A 17,453-nucleotide genomic window follows, 5' to 3' on the forward strand; every position below is an offset into this window, starting at 1 on the left:
TTACGGACTTGTCCCCGAGCTTTTGTTCCGCGGGGGGAGCTGCGGCGCGGCCCCTCGCATGTTGCTTATCTTTTCCTGCGAGGGACTTGTGACAGCCCAGGGTGTTGTGTGTCCTGTGAGACTGTTTATCACTCAGCCCCTGCCGTGGCCCGAGCAGCCTGCTCGCCAGCACTTCACGTCCCGAAACCGGACTACGTGAGCGAGAAAGGGCGGGGAGGTCACCCTGGGCGCTGGGATGAACCCGCGTCCCCCGGAGCCAGGGCGGCGTGTCCTCAGGCGGAGGCTCTGACCCCAGGCGCTCAGGTGACATTAGCCAGATTGCTGCGATGCGCCGCCTGCTCCGGGAAGTCACCTCCGGGCGCCACCAGCTCCGACGGTCCTACCGGAGGAGGCCGGGGACAGCGCCCCCGAGGCGCAGTGCCCCCCGCCGGTCCCATCGCCTTCAGGCGCAGCCCGGGGCGCACGGCACTCCCGTCACCAGCGGGAGGCCCCACGGGTGACGCTGCCCCTCGGCCTCCCTGCGAGTCCAGCCAGAGCCCCACGCACTGGCACCGCCTGCAGCCACCCTCGCTCGGGGTCACCGGGGGAGCGGGGCTGCACGGGTGGACGAGAGGGCGCGAGGCTTTCCGTCCTGCGTGTAACCCTGGCCAGTGGGGGACTTCAGATTAGCCCAGAGAGTGCCTTCGGGACGTGTCATGTCTTTTCCTTTCTCCCCTTCTTTCCTTTCTGTCCCTTTCTACCCTTTTCTCTTCGGTGTCCTTCCTCCGTCCTTTCACCCCCGGACGTCTCACTGGGCGAGGTCCCGCTCGCCACCTCCAGGAGCGCGCGGGGGCGCGGGACAGAAGGGGGCGGCGCCCCGCCTCTGCCAGCCCGACTGTCCTTTCACCTTACACGGCGTGCACACGCGCGCTCACACACTCACACCCACACACTTACGGGGAAGATCAAACGCTCACGGCGGCCCGAGGTCTGTTTTCTCAGGCGTCCTTCCCCCATCACCACATTGTTAGCGGGACAATGGGCTCCTGTGTCAGTCTTGTTGGCACCAGTTTTGTACGATGCAGGAAACAGCATTTCCTCTCGGCGCTGGAAAATTAACTTGGATCGTGCTTTTCCCTTTTTATTGAGAATCCGCACACACCCCGGGAAACCCGAGCTCCCGTAGAGGGGAAGGAGCGGCCGCAATAGACACCCCAGAGTCCTGCCCCGGCCGCCCCTTCCCGCTCGGCCCCGGCTCCAGCCCTGCCAAAGGAGGAAACTCGCCGCGCTACACAATGCGATGGTCTGGTGTCTCCGCCGTGACCCTCTCACTGGGGCTGCCAGGCCGGTGCCAAGCTTCAGAGCCCTGGCGCGGCCCATTCCAGGTGGAAGGGGAACTTGGCAGAAGGGGCTCCCCAGTGCCCAGTGCCCCCCACCTCTGGAGGTACTTGGTCTGTTTCAAGCTGTCCAAGAATGGGCAATGGGACGAGTTTTCTAGGTGGCCCCCAAATTTACAAACTTGAGCAATTGTTAGGCTCACAAATGACTAATTCCCATTACCCGATTCCGCCTAGCACTCATCTCACTGCCCTGAACAGCACCGGATTGCAAAATCCTGGCGGCAGATCAGGGTCTTCTCTGCATTGATCACCACAGTGCGCGTTAAACATGTATGTGCCTCTTCTGGCGAGCCCTACCAGCACAGGTAGGATTGTTGTTCACATTTGTAGGATGGAAATGCTAACAGCGGACTGCTGAGCTCACCCATAGAATGAATGTGCATATAATTTACATGCTATTTTCTATACGTCACACGTACGTACACACACTCATACAAAACATTTCTATGTGTTTAGTAGCTGCAAAACACTACCACCCCGCTCTCCTCCCTGGCCTTGCTGATGCTCTGGAGAGAAGAAAGGGGAGACTGTTTCAAATCCATTACAGGTGTCTCTCTCCTTCTCAGTAACCGTTTGCAACCAACTCTGCAAACATTTTATATAAATTTAATTTTTGAAAATGTTTCCTGTCAAATTTTAAACTCTCAATTTTTTAAAATATACTTTGTTTTTTAGAGCAGTTTTAGGTTCACAGCAAAATTGAGTGGAAGGTACAGACATTTCCCATATACTTCCCTGCCCCTCCCCCACATGTATAACCTCTCCCGTTTATCAACACGCTCCTACACTGACACATCTTATCTTTTTTCTTTCTTTTTTTTAAATTTATTGGGGTGACAATTGTTAGTAAAGTTACATAGATTTCAGGTGTACAATTCTGTATTACATCATCTATAAATCCCATTGTGTGTTCACCACCCAGAGTCAGTTCTCCTTCCATCACCATATATTTGATCCCCCAACCCTCATCTCCCTCCCCCCACCCCCCTTACCCTACAGTAACCACTAAACTATTGTCTGTATCTATGAGTTTTTGTTTCTCATTTGTTTGTCTTGTTATTTTGTTGTTTTTGGTTTATATACCACATATCAGTGAAATCACATGGTTCTCTACTTTTTCTATCTGACTTATTTCGCTTAGCATTATACTCTCAAGATCCATCCATGTTGTCACAAATGTTCCTATATCATCTTTTCTTATAGCCGAATAGTATTCCATTGTGTATATATACCACAACTTCTTTATCCATTCATCTATCGAAGGACATTTTGGTTGTTTCCATGTCTTGGCCACCGGAAACAAAGCTGCAATGAACATAGGAGCACACGTGACTTTATGGATGAATGTTTTCAGATTTTTTTGGTAGATACCCAGGAGAGGGATTGCTGGGTCATATGTTAATTCTATTCGTAATTTTTTGAGGAACCTCCACACTGCCTTCCATAGCGGCTGCACCAGTCTGCATTCCCACCAACAGTGTATGAGAGTTCCTTTTTCTCCACAGCCTCTCCAACACTTGTTACTATTTGTCTTGTTGATGATAGCCATTCTGACTGGGGTGAGGTGATATCTCATTGTGGTTTTTATTTTCATTTCTCTGATGATTAGTGATGTTGAGCATTTTTTCATATGTCTATTTGCCATTTGTATGTCCTCTTTGGAGAAATGTCTCTTCAGGTCCTCTGCCCATTTTTCAGTTGGGTTGTTTGTATTTTGTTGTTGAGCTCTATGAGTTCCTTGTATATTTTGGATATTAGCCCCTTATCGGAGGCACTGTTTGCAAAAATCTTCTCCCATTCAGTCGGTTGCCTCTTTATTTTGTTGATGGTTTCTTTTGCTGTGCAGAAGCTTTTAAGTTTCATATAGTCCCATTCGTTTATTTTAGCTTTTACTTCCATTGCCTTTGGAGTCAAATTCATAAAATGCTCTTTGAACCCAAGGTCCGTAAGTTTAGTACCTATGTTTTCTTCTATGCAGTTTATTGTGTCAGGTCTTATGCTTAAGTCTTTGATCCATTTTGAATTAATTTTGGTACATGGTGACAGATAGCAGTCCAGTTTCATTCTTTTGCACGTGGCTATCCAATTCTGCCAGCACCATTTATTGAAGAGGTTGTCTTTCCTCCATTGCATGTTTTTAGCTTCTTTGGACTGACACACCTTAATTACCCAAAGTCCACAGTTTGCATTAGGGTTCACTGGTGGAGGTGTACATGCAGCCTGTGGGTTGGATAAATGTCCCCACCATTATTGTATCATACAGAGTAGTTTCACTGCCCTAAAAATCCGCTGTGTTCCATCTACTCTCCTCTAAGCCCTCAGTTTTTGAGTTTATCATCATGCCTAATCTATGTTAGATCAAAATAGAGAATGTTGAGAAAGCACTTTGAGAACTTTCTACCCTCTCCGAGTAGGATATAAGTAAGAGTTATTGGAATTATTGCTCTATTGTTGATATTGCCTTCTAACACTTCAGGTTTAAATCTGCTTTTTTCCTGATCACCCATGTCTAGCCCTTCCTTCTCCTCCTGCTGCAATAGGGAATGGTCTGTAAAACAATATTTAATATTTAAAATTCTAGGGAAGCACTAAAAGGAACACTTTGGGATCCTTTGTAACGTGAAAATCATCCTCTAATTGCTTGGCTCCCAGCTGCCCCAGTTCTTACTATCATCTGCCCAACTGAGTTGAGTCCAGCCATGTGTAAAAGCTGAGGCTGCTTAATGCTCTTGAATGAATGAATGAATGAATGAATGAATGAATGATTATATTCTGTTTTTTGTTTGCATGTATTTTATTCATAATCTTATAAAAGAGATGATAGCTTGTGGTCTGGAGGGATAAATTTGGGGAGGAAAAGGTGGCACAATCTCTAAGAGGTATAAATTGGGCACACCCTAGTTGCTCAACAAATACTTTTTAATAATGAAAACATCGGCTTGCTGCCATGGTTCCCTAAGATTAGGTGAGATTTGTGGCAGCAGAATGTGCAAAACTCTATGGATGGTACTGTGAGTTCACTTCTTAGGAGGGTCCTCATTGTTTTTGCAGAATACTTACTGGCGCTGGAAGCCATGTTGCTGTAGCTTTCTCTAGAGTGTGCAACACTGACTTGAACCTATTGTATGTAGTAGTTGTTATTTATCTGTAGTTGCTTTTCATATATGTGTGAGCCCCTTTGAGGGTTGGCAGACCTCTCACTGTTTCTTGCACCTAGAAGTAAATTAACGTCTGATAATGATAATGGGTGACCTGTGTGACTACAGGGGTCAAAAATCATCAGGTAGCACATTAAATTGATGCTAACGCCCTCCACTGGCAGTTTTCCAATGGCATTGTGGATGTGCTTCACGGGATGGGTGGAGAAGGGTTTTCTACTGGAATGATTGCATTGAGGTTCTGCTGCTCAGGGCAGTTTTGCAAACCTCTATCTCAGAAGGATGGCAGCAACAGGCAGGGACAGGTAGCTACCCAAGCCTATTAATGGGGAAACTATTCAGGATTGAACTTTCCCCATCATCAACCGTTAAAAATAAATTTCTGAACATGCCCTGTATTCTATGAACTAGAAGGAAAAGAAAACTTTCCCGAAAAGAACTGCTCAGAGCTAGGGGGAAAGGATGAAAGGTTTTAATTTGTTCTCTTCAATAGAAATAGTTGCCTGTAGCCACAGCTCCAGGTTCCATCTGCCTAAACACCCTGTTGGAGGCTCCATCTCATTTTATTCCTGCCAGCAGACGAGTAGGTTGTTCTCCCGCTGTCTTTTCACAAAAGGATAAGCCTATTGAAGCAGAAAAGTCAGGGGCTTATTGAGTTGTGTAGCTTCTTGGATAACCTTCAGCGAGGAGGATTTCAGGGCTGGCAAATAGAGAATGATTGCAAATCAGCCTTCACCAGTGTAGATGGAGCTTTCTTTTCTTTCCTTTCCTTTCCTTTCCTTTCCTTTCCTTTCCTTTCCTTTCCTTTCCTTTCCTTTCCTTTCCTTTCCTTTCCTTTCCTTTCCTTTCCTTTCCTTTCCTTTCCTTTCCTTTCCTTTCCTTTCCTTTCCTTTCCTTTCCTTTCCTTTCCTTTCCTTTCCTTTCCTTTCCTTTCTTTTCTTTTCTTTTCTTTTCTTTTCTTTTCTCTTCTTTTCTTATAAAAATGACTCCTATGCCTCTTCTCTTGCCCTGTGTCTCTCCCAGGGTCCCTATGTGAAGGCGAGACTGCACTCACAACGAAGCAACGGGAGCACCAAGGTTGCCTTCTTTCTAATCAGGTTTTACATGTTGGCCGCTTTTCTTAACTGGGTTCTTTGCCATTGGAAGCTAGAGTTCATGTTCAGGCATCACACACACACACACACACACACACACACACACACGCACACACGCGCACACGCGCACATGCGCACACGCACACACACACGCACGCACACACGCATACATGTAGACACACACCTGTCACCCCCCATCCTTCAGGGCAAAACCAATACACAGGCTTGACTGAGCCAACAAGATTCAATCTCTTGGAAATGTAAATCACAACGAGATACAGGCAGACAAGATTGACGGAGGAGCCATTTTAAGGGGGAAGCCACTGAGCACTTCCAGTGGGCTGAGCGTGTGATGTGAACACCTCCTGCCTTTTCCTTCATACAGCCGCCGAAGCAGGCACTGGTTATAACTGAAGAAGCTGAAGCTCAGAGCAGTGAGGTCACTCCCACCATCACACGCCTGGTCAGTTCACAGGCGGGATCCAAAGTGTCCTCACTTCCTGGTGGGCAAGAGAGGGAAAATTCGGGCGATCCTTTCTGAAGCCAAGGTTTTAGCTTTCCTTGGATCCCACAGGATCTAATCCCCATCACCCCCAATTCTCTGCCACTTTTATAAACCAGACCAAATAGTTTTGGTCCCCAGTTGGTCCTAAGAACCCTTCAGCGCTCTCCTGGGGAAACTGAGGCCTACTCTGTGTCTGAGGAACTAACATTCTTTTATAGACTCCTGACTTTATAGATAAAACATTAAGGCCAATTCAGGAAAGGAGCTTAGGAAATCAAGGAGGCTCAGAAAAGAAAATTCTTGAGATGCATGAGGTGAGTAACTGCTGCTAACACAATGGAGTTAGTATGAAAAAGAGTATGAATCAGGGTTACCTCAGTGTCACAGGACGTGGAGTCCAAAAGGAGTGAAACCCTGTGTGTGTGGAGGAGTTGTTTTCCCTAAACTGCTAAATTACTCACCACATTTAGGTTAATGTTTTCCTCTTTCATTTGTGTGACTTCCCACATATGGCCTCTCCTTTTTTTTTTTAACACATACTGACATTTGGTAACTTTTCATTTTATGGTAGTAATATCTAGCTGTCCCCCTTTGGCAAACACTGGGAAATATTAAACAAACTTAGGCCTCAGATTTCTGTGAATCCTAAAAATAGTGAAGAGTAAAGCTTAAAATACCCACACATTAGTCAATCATTAAGCTGAAGGTTCACTCTTTTCAAATAGATTTAAATTTTTTTAAAATAGACTTTATGTTTTAGAGCAGTTTTAGGTTCAAAGCAAAATGAAGTCAAAATTACAGAGTTCCCATATAGCCTCCCAACACACACACACACACACACACACACACACATACACACACACACTCACAACCTTTTCTACTATTAATATCCCCCACTGGAGTTGTGCATTTGTTACAATTGATGAACTTACATGGACACGTCTTACTTCCTGAAAGTCCATTGTTTATATTAAGGTCACCTGGTTTCTATGGGTTTGGGCAGATGTATGATGACACGTACCTACATTATAGTGTCACAACAGAGTAGTTTGACTGCCCTAAACACACTCTGTGCTCTGCTATTCACCCTCTCTCCCCTAACTCCTGGTAACCACTGAGCTTTTTACGGTCTCCATAGTTTTGCCTTTTCCCGAATGTCATATAGAGGAAACCATACAGTATGGAGCCTTTTCAGATTGGCTTCTCTCACTCAGTGAAGGGTGACTTATTAAACCAGGACAGGCGTCTCTTTATATCAAGCTCCTGTCTTTGTACTTTGCCTCTAAAGCCAGATCTGATTGCTTTCTTCTGCCCTCTGATGGCTGGACACACACACCCACATCACTCTGAGTGTTCCTGGAACGTTACCTCAAAAGCACTAAAATGGCACTTATTTCTTTAATTATGTAAAGTAAAATGGGATATTCATAATCAAAACACACTCTTGCCATTTAAGAATGATGAATATCTTGCAAAAATAGTTCCATGTAACATGGAAATAGAGCCTGAGCTGAAAAACACTGCCTACGAGTCTGCTCTCTAGATTCACGTAGTCAGAAAGTATTATACCCAATGGAAAACTATGGTGAGATTTTCATTTTCTTAGATCTTGGCCTTAAAGAGTCAAAGTAATCCTCAACCACAATAACAAATGGCCATTACCTCAGGTTATCTAAAGACTGTGATTCAGTAGCAAAGCTGCCAAGGGGTCCAGACTCTCTTTCACCAGAGAGCAGGATCCTTTAAACAGGGGCTCTGGTATGTAGAGATGGTGGAGGTCAAGGGCATCTGGAGTTCTCTGTGGAGCAGCATGAATAACATGTTACAATTAAAACAGTAAGTTCAACAATGATGGTGGTGATCATAATATTAATAATAGTGTGTCAAGTGTCACTGTGCTACTCGCTTTGCAGATTATCTCATACAGGTCTAACAATTAAGTTCACGAACTTGCCACTGTGTACTTACATTGGCAACACTGTACAAACAGCTCGGGAAGGTCTCACGACTTTGGTATATCAGTGTCTCACAGCTGTGTTTGTGTCTACGTGTGGCGGTATCTTGCTGAGTGGCATTCATTATTGTTGTTGCGTGTTTTTGTGTGCCATCGTGAGAATGTCTGAGCTTGAATTAGAGCAATGAACAAACATTACATTTCTTGTTAAACTTGGCAAGAGTGGAAGTGAAATCAGGGACGTGTTAGTCCAAGTTTATGGGGATAATGTCATGAAGAAAACGGCAGTGTACAAATGGATTAAACGTTTTTCTGAGGGGAGAGAACATGTCATTGATGAAGAGAGGTCAGGGTGGCCAGTAACGAGCAGAGCTGACGAAAACATTGCAAAAATTCATCGAATTGTGTGTCAAAATCAGCTGACTGGAAGAAGCAGAGCAGAGCAAGAAAACATTGATAGAGAAACGGTTAGGAAAATCTTAACTGAAAATCTTGGCATGAAAAAGATGTGTACAAAAATTAGTCCTGAAGGAGCTCATCAATGAACAAAAGCAAAGGAGAGTCGGAGTTTTCCAAGACCTTTTGGAGAGGCAAGATGATGTTTTGAGCCGTGTTATAAGTGGTGATGAAACATGGGTGTACCAATACGACCCTGAAACAAAGCGTCAAGTGCACAATGTAAGTCAGCCAATTCTCCACGACCAAAAATGTTCTCAGTCCAAATCAAGAGTCAAAACGATGTTGCTGACCTTTTTTTGATATTAGAGGGATTATTCATTATGAATTTGTACCAACTGGACACACAGTGAACCAAGTTTACTATTTGGAAGTGCTGAAAAAGCTGCATGAAAAAGTTAGACAACCTGCACTTTTCACCAACAATTCATGGCTCTTGCATCACGACAATGCACCAGCTCACACGGCACTGTCTGTGAGGGAGTTTTTAGCCAGTAAACAAAAAACTGTATTGGAACATCCTCCCTACTCACCTGATCTGGCCCCCAATGACTTCTTTCTTTACCTGAAGATAAAGGAAATATTGAAAGGAAGACATTTTGATGACATTCAAGCCATCAATGGTAATACGACGACAGCTCTGATGGCCATTCCAGAAAAAGAGTTCCAAAATTGCTTTGAAGGGTGGACTAGGCACTGGTGTCGGTGCATAACTTCCCATGGGGAGTACTTCAAAGGTGACCATAGTGATATTCAGCAATGAGGTGTGTAGCACTTTTTCTACGATGAGTGCGTGAACTTAATTGTCCGACTTACATAATTCTCACTATTATACAGTGATTATCCCCATTTTACAGAGGAATAAATCGAAGCTCAGAAAGATAAAGTAATTTGCACCAAGCAGAGGCAGATCCGATTTTGGGGGATGGAATGAATATACACTAACTTAGTTATGCGGCCCTGGTTGGTTACACCACTTTTTCTTCATTTATAAAGGATGAGTTAGTAGGGCTTTTCTAAACCGAAGTCATCTTTTAAGTGGTTGTTAATTATAATTGCTGCTCTTTCTAGAAACTGAAATCACAGGATTCCTGTGTTTTCCCTCTTCCACCACCATTAAAAAAAATTTTAATTTAATTTATTGAGGTAACATTGGTGAATAATATCATGTAATTTTATATCAGGTGTACGTGATTATAATCTGACCTCCACTACCATTTTTAAAGTGGGAAAGCATTTGAAGTTCAGAGAACAAAAGAGGCAAACACAAAAGCCGGCCACAGCTTGCCCAGCTATGCGAGAGGGATTAGTGGCCACCCGAGGTCCAGGCAGGCCAGCGTCCTGTGAGCTTTTGCCTCTCCTGACCTTTTCATCAAAGCCCTTTACCTGTAGATTCTTCCAGGTCCCAGAGCTCAACCTGGCTGTGTGGAATGCTTGAACAGGGATGGGTCGGCTCAGGCAAGGGCAAGCCACATCCGCTGTTGTCCTGCCTGAGCCTTTCATAGGGTCCTAATAAAGGTTACAGCCATAAAGGTTACAGCCATACTCAGCTGTGCTGACGGAAGCGAAAGGAAGCATTTTCCACACCTGCAGGACGCTGCAGGGCAGCTCCATGCAGTGGCGATCGGTGGGAAACTCAAGGAAAGGAGACTCAGGATGAGAGGACTGCAAGGCCCTCACCGCCAGCCCTTGGTTGATCAAGTGTTTTGCTTATTAAAGGAACTGGTGGGTTTTCTTATGTAAAGCTTAGGCTTCTGTGCTGGAACTGCAGTAACAGAGACCCATGGGAATAGGCACTGGAGGGTTCGTTAGGAAGAGAGCAGAGGAGCGTGCCAAACAAACATTACTGTGTAATGATAGCTAACACTTAGTACTTATTTCGGTCCAGGACTATTCTAAATGCTTTCCTGGATTCCTCCTTTAATCTTAAATCTAATCTTTAATCTCACAATAGACCGATTATTATGTCATCATACCTGCTTTGGAGAGTAAGAGACAGGGCCCCAGAGAAGTTAAGTGGTTTGCTAAAGGTCATATATCCAGAAGAGGCTGAGAACCCCTGGCAGGCTAGCCCCAGAAGCTGTCACCCAGCTTATTAGCAGAAGGTCTTTGTTCTCTGCTGTTCTATGTCATTTTCTGGGTGTGGGTGACCTTCGGTCCAAAGGTGGTGATTCTGACCTAAAGGTGGTCTGAGCTGATCTGCAGGTTCTGATTTATCAGACCGCCCCACGCCGACCCAGTGGATGAAGCAATGGGTCTCCTGTCTAATAGGCTTGGTGTGAAGGGACCAGAAGGGCTGGGTGGAACTGCCCAAGAGAGTCTAAGCTGTAAGCCCAATGGCGTTCAGATTCAGGTTCACTGTGGACAAAGCACATTGCCTGTTTCCATGCAATAAGATAGGGTGGCTGGACTAGACTTTCTATGAGGTTCATTTGTAACTAATATTTTATGATTTTATGTTTTATCTTCATCAGTCTTCTGGAATCTTTCTTTTCCAACCACTGAGACTTCTCTTCTTCATAAATTTTAGGAAAAAATGGCCAATTGTCTCGTAATGTTGTTTTCCTGTTCCTAAAATTGCCTAGGACCCTTGCCAACAAATCTTGTGCTTTATTTTAGCATAGTTTTTAAACTCCGTTTTAATAATATCATTAGATGATTGAGCATAGTTTTCTATTCTTTTACTCTAAGTTTCATTTTCTTTACTTTATGATTTCCATCCACAATTTTTAAGTAAATATGATGGAGAAGAAAGGATTTTCAAAGCTTGTGCATTTCCCTCCTCTCCATATGAGGTCTGACAATTAAGTTTGTGAACTTGTTGCACCAATGTTGCTAAACTTGTTTGATATCAGAGGGATTATTCATTATGAATTGGTACCAACTGGACAAACAGATAACCAAGTTTACTATTTGGAAGTGCTGAAAAGGCTACGTGAAAAAGTTAGACGACCTGAACTTTTCACCAACAATTCATGGCTCTCGCATCACGACAATGCACCAGCTCACACGGCACTGTCTGTGAGGGAGTTTTTAGCCAGTAAACAAATAACTATATGGGAACACCCTCCCTACTCACCTGATCTGGCCCCCAATGACTTCTTTTTTTATGCAAAGATAAAGGAAATATTGAAAGGAACACATTTTGATAACGTTCAGGACATCAAGCGTAATACAACTACAGTTCTGATGGCCATTCCAGAAAAAGAGTTCCAAAACTGCTTTGAAGGGTGGACTAAGCGCTGGCGTCAGTGCATAGCTTCCTAAGGGGAATACTTTGAAGGTGACCGTAGTGATATTCAGCAATGAGGTATGTAGGCCTTTTCCTAGGGTGTGTTTGAGAACTTAATTGTTAGACCTCGTATTGATAGTATTTTTCATGATTCTCCTTTTAAAGAACTTTGCTATTTTCTTTCTTCTTTTCCCTTCTTGATCTTGTTTCTGCTTATCTGTTACTTCTTAAAACAGCAGTACTTTTCAAATTAAGTGGATTTTTCAAACCATAAGTTGTTCCCCTGTGTGTCTACTTTATACCTGCTCATACCTCTTCTTCAACACACCCTGGATTTGCTGAAAACTCGTGGGAAGGATATATGTCCTCATGATAGTCAGCAAAACCAAAGCTCTGGTCACCAAGAAATAGTGACTGTCCCTCTCTTCTCTCTAGATTCATTTCTTTTATACATTCAGATCCTAAAATGTACTTTGGGGCTGACAGTTTGCATTTTCAATTTCAGACTAAAAAAGAAAAATGCGTTTTACTCAAAAAATTTTTTAAACACATACATATACATAAGAAGAAAGACATATATATATATATATATATATATATATATATATATATATATATATATATATTATATACCCATGACCACCCAGCTTCAACATTATCAACATCTGACCTATCTTGTTTCATCTTTACTCTTTTTGGATAATTTTGAAGTAAGTCTCAGACATTTTATCACTTCATCTGTGATTACTTCAGTATGTGAAGAAAGGGAATTTTATTTAAATAATAAACTATTATTTGGCTGAGTTTCAAACTTCAGCAGGCAAAACCACACTAATATTTGACTTGGTGCTTCAGACATTGATATGTTTTATGTCTGAAAATAAGATTTGTTTGTCCCATCTTGACATGAACTTGTTTTCTTTTATGTGGATAAACAGTTGTCCTCCAAAATACAAAAACACTGATTCTGATACTTTATACAGGTGTTCTGAGGAAATTTCTATTATCAAATTACAGAAGCAAAATTATTTAGCAGTCTAAAAATGAGGAGAAAGCAGCTTAGGATGTTGTGTCTTTCAGGTCATAATTGGAAGCAATCTTCTGTTTAGCTAGAACTTGATTTTGTGGAATATTGTTTCTTCAACAGAGAAAACTGAAGCCACTCATACTCACTTCTGCCTTCCATGGCAACATTAGGTGAGCTCAGGGACCTAACTTGCTTACACATGCCACATTCGCCGGGTTTTGCATCTGGTGATGGCTTAGAAAGCTACAGACCCATGCCACTGCACTGTGACTGACATGCACTGTGGCATGACACACACAGTCTGGGCTTCTCCGTGGGCTCTGCTGCTGCTGATATACATGAGAAATCTGTCTGGGAGGAGTCTGGAAGAGGTGCAGGAAGGAAAGGGCTGGTCTTCCACTGAAGCTGCCAGGCGACCTGCCCTGGGGCTGTGTCTGGAGTTAGGGAAACGTCTGAAGACAGATGACTGAAGATGAAGAACACTGCTGGTCACCCCTACTTACTCCGCAGTGGAAATGAAATTCATGGCTTTTAACCAGCTTCGTTTACACAAAACTCAGACATTTTATATATGTGTGTGTGTGTGTGTGTGTGTGTGTGTGTGTGTGTATAAAATTTTGTCCAGCCTTAAGAGACAGCACTCTGATGATGAATTTCTACTTCCTTAAAATGTTTGGGTCTGAGCCAGACGATCACTTCAAGCCCTTTTGTGGCTCAAGCAGCAAAATAAAATAGGTTGCTTTCAACTGGCCACTTACCTCAACCTGGCTGAAATCTAGTCCTGCCCTCTGCTCCCCTCCCCTCTGCTCCCACCTGGCAGTGCTCAGCAGCTCTCAGCCCTCCTTGGAAATGTGGGTTCTCTTGGGTTCTTCCCTCCCCCTCACATTGACCCCAAAGTGAATTTCTCTCTCCATCCCTTCTCCAAACTAACCAGAGATCTTTCCCTTCATTGTTCCAGTCCTATCCTCTCGCCACTTAACAGTTTGTTTCTTCATAAATCTATTTAGTAGCTTAGTCCTTTCCTTTCAGTCTCATTACCTTTTAATCCCCTATATGGTAGCCTAACCATCCTAAACCATCCCTTCCTAGTACTGGCAGGATGAAACACATTTAAATTTATCTACCAAGTCATCAAGGTCCCTCAACCTTTCTTACTTGAACTTGGTGCCTGCCTCCTCTTCTGACTCTTCATCCACACGCTTTCCATCCATAGCTGATTGGTTTTACTCCCTTCTCCTCCTTTTCAGAATGCCCTCTCCTCTCTGCGGATACAAACCTGTTACTGCCTTCCAAACCATTGCCCAACTTCATAATTAATAATTCTTTGTAGTACTCACAACTGTATCTTGTTCTTGCTTTTATTATAGTTGTGGTAGAATTGCTTCCCAAGGTTTTATGTAAGCCTGGCCATCTCAAACTGTAAGGCCTTCTAGGGCAATAATTATATCTTCCATGTTACTATTTTCAACATGACTGACACATGACTGTGTAAGGGGTATGTGCACAAAAATATTAACTGAAAGAAAGAACACATTTCCTGGATCATGCACCCTGACACAGACCTTTTCTTTCTGATAGCTCAGCTAGGCCACTGTTGGACTAAGCTGCTACAAGTTTCAAATGAAGCAAGAATATTGATGTGTGTGTGTGTGTGTGTGTGTGTGTGTGTGTGTGTCAGAGAAAGAGAGAGAGAGAGAGAGAGAGAGAGAGAGAGAGAGAGAGAGAGAGAGAGAGAGAGAAAAAAGATTGGAGGGTGGAGAGGAATAAGTACTGAGTGTGTGTGTTTAACTAAAAAACATTCCAGTGTCAAATTTATTTTGGAATTATTTATAACAATGAAATTGAAATATTGAGTCATAGGAAAATATTTTGGAACTATTAGATAATAATTATGAGGCTATGCAGAAACATGGAAAAATAAGAGCACTCTATATGAAAAAGACTAACATGAAATCTAACAAAGTGATGGTTTATGTGGAGATGGTTCAATTTTTATTCATCCTCCATCCCTCTCCGCATCTCTTCAACCGTCAAAAATGTTTTCTCACTAAGAGTGTATTAAAAATAATATAATATTTTTTAAATAAGAAAAAAGTCAATAGTTGACAGTTATATACTGAGATAAAATTAACCTTTGGCAAACTTGTTAATTATCATGATTAGATGACACTTATGCAGATTTCTTTAGCCAACAATTTTTCCTTTAGTTCCCTTCTCTGTTTTGCCTTTCTCCTGCCCCAATCTTCTTTAATGATGTCAGTCTGGATTTTCTTTTTTTCTTACTTTCCTAGAATACCTTGAATAAAACTTACCTGTCTTATTAACTCTTGTTCAGACCATCAGTTATTGTTAAATAATGACATGGTAAATATTAACAAGTTAATATGCAGCTTCCCTTGATGAACATGCATCTAGAGATAATGACACAAAGGAATTATCTTTTGGTTTCCTAAACCTCTTCAAATCCATTCATTCATTCATTCATTCATTCATTCATTCATTCATTCATTCATCTCTCTCCTCCTTAATGATTTTGGTGATGATCCAGAAGGCACACTTATCCTATTTGTGGATAATTTGAAGCAGGAGATATAGAATATGCGCTAAATGGCAGAATTGGAGACCAGAATGATTTCAACAGGCCAGAAAGATGGACTAAATCAAATAAGAAGTTTAATAAGAGGGTGTATAAGGGTCTGCAAATTGAGTTGTCAAAGCCAGGACTTTACAGCTCTTGTGAAAAAGCCTCCGGGTGTTAACCCAGAGTAGGTTCCCTAAGAGTGCAGGGTCTGAAGTAGCCGACAGAAAAGAAGCTGGAACCCTGAATAAATCAACGTGAGATAAGCAAGAGTGGCCATGTGGCTCAGTTGGTTAGAGTGTGAGCTCTCAATAACAAGATTGCCAGTTCAATTCCCACATGGGATGGTGGGCTGCGGCCCCTGCAACTAAAGATTGAAAATGGCAACTGGACTTGGAGCTGAGCTGCGCCCTTCACAACTAGATTGAAGGACAATGACTTGGAGCTGATGGGCCCTGGAGAAACACACTGTTCCCCAATATTCCCCAATAAAATTTATTTTTTAAAAAAGTGAGATAAGCACTAACCAGGTGAGGAACAGGTAGTTGGGACCAGAGAGAGGTGTGGGGGTGGGGGAGAGGCAGAAAAGAGATTGCCCCCGAGGAACTCCATCAGCAGTGCTTGCCACACCAGGTCTGTATGTGCTTCTTCCAAGCAGCCTGAACTGTCATGTCGCGTGGCTATGTCTTGTGAGGTGTTCTTTTCATATAACAGAGCAGGGTTTTATGAGATCATTTGGTTGCCGTGGCCAACCACACATATTTATGCTATGCAGCGTGTAGCCACAGATGTTATTTTTTCTTTGGTCTGAAGCTACCTAGCCCATGTGGGGATGAGATTCCTGATTGAGCCCCAGGGACTGCAAGCTGAGCCCTTGCTCCGTGGTCTGCTGCAGGAAGATGAAGCCCTGGGTTCTCTCTTGTCTCCCACGCTGATGCTCCCACACTATTATTGTCTTGAACATTAAAACTGTTGGTTTTACCAAAAGTATGCCTCTGAATAGGGACTAGAAAGAATCCTCAAGAGAATGTTTATAGCTGATAACAAGAGAGAGTGTCTGGTTTTGCAGGAGATGAAATGTTCTTTTGTATGTGGGCAGGAAGGAAGTAGATAGTCCACTTCAATAGCTTTTTATATGCACCAGGCATGTTGAAATAGATCTTTTCCATCTCCATTATCTATAAAACCTCTTCATTAGTGATTTACTTGGCGAGTACTGTGGCCCATTCTTATTCAAATGTGTTATCTCTTTTAGTGGAGGGGGGAGAGGGTTGAGAGTCATACCTTTATTTCTCATCATTTTAATTTAGACGTTCATTTATCTCAATGCGAAAATTCATCTAAGCTAAAATGAAATCATGAGCAAACCTGGTGACAACCTGTAGCATGTTGAGTTCTTGTGAGGAAGCGAATGCGACTAACAAAAGAAGAAGTCGTAAAGAAATTGCTATCATTAAAGCCGGCAACTTTTCAAAAGAATAGTTGGGGGATTTGTGAAGGACCACTCGATGCAAAATGATTTTGGTGTAAATTAAGTTATTCAACCATGACTCTTTTAACCTTAAATAATTGAGCAATAAATTAGTATTGTTGACTGGCATCTGAGATTAGGAAACCTGTTTCAGCCGTTCAACAATGACCTGTTCAGGCTTCACAAACGAACTCTATACATTCATTTCTGAAGAGGGTATTGGACAGTTTGTAAAAATCAAATCGCATCTGAAAAGTTGTATTAAGCTTTTGTAGGTTGTGCAGTGGACCACTTTCCCCCCAGGGTCAGCTAAGGTCTCTCCTGAGAATCCCCCCTGAGTCCTCCAGACCCGACAGAGCACCTCTTCTCCGTGCCCGTTGCAAACCCGAACCTCCCCCACGCCTCCCCGCCCCCCCCCCCAGCCCTGTGATCCTGACACTGTGCTATGTTGGCCCCTTTCCGTGCCAACTTCCTTCCCAGATTCTAAGCCCCGTCCTTAGAAGGCAGAGATGAGATCTTCCCATCAGTGTTTTTTGGCTCAAACACAATGCCTGGTCCACAGGAGGTGGCAGAAGGGCAATGCTGACGGCTTCTCCTTC

The sequence above is a fragment of the Rhinolophus hipposideros genome (genome assembly GCF_964194185.1).
Source record: "Rhinolophus hipposideros genome assembly, chromosome: 4".
NCBI classification, from domain to species: Eukaryota; Metazoa; Chordata; class Mammalia; order Chiroptera; family Rhinolophidae; genus Rhinolophus; species Rhinolophus hipposideros.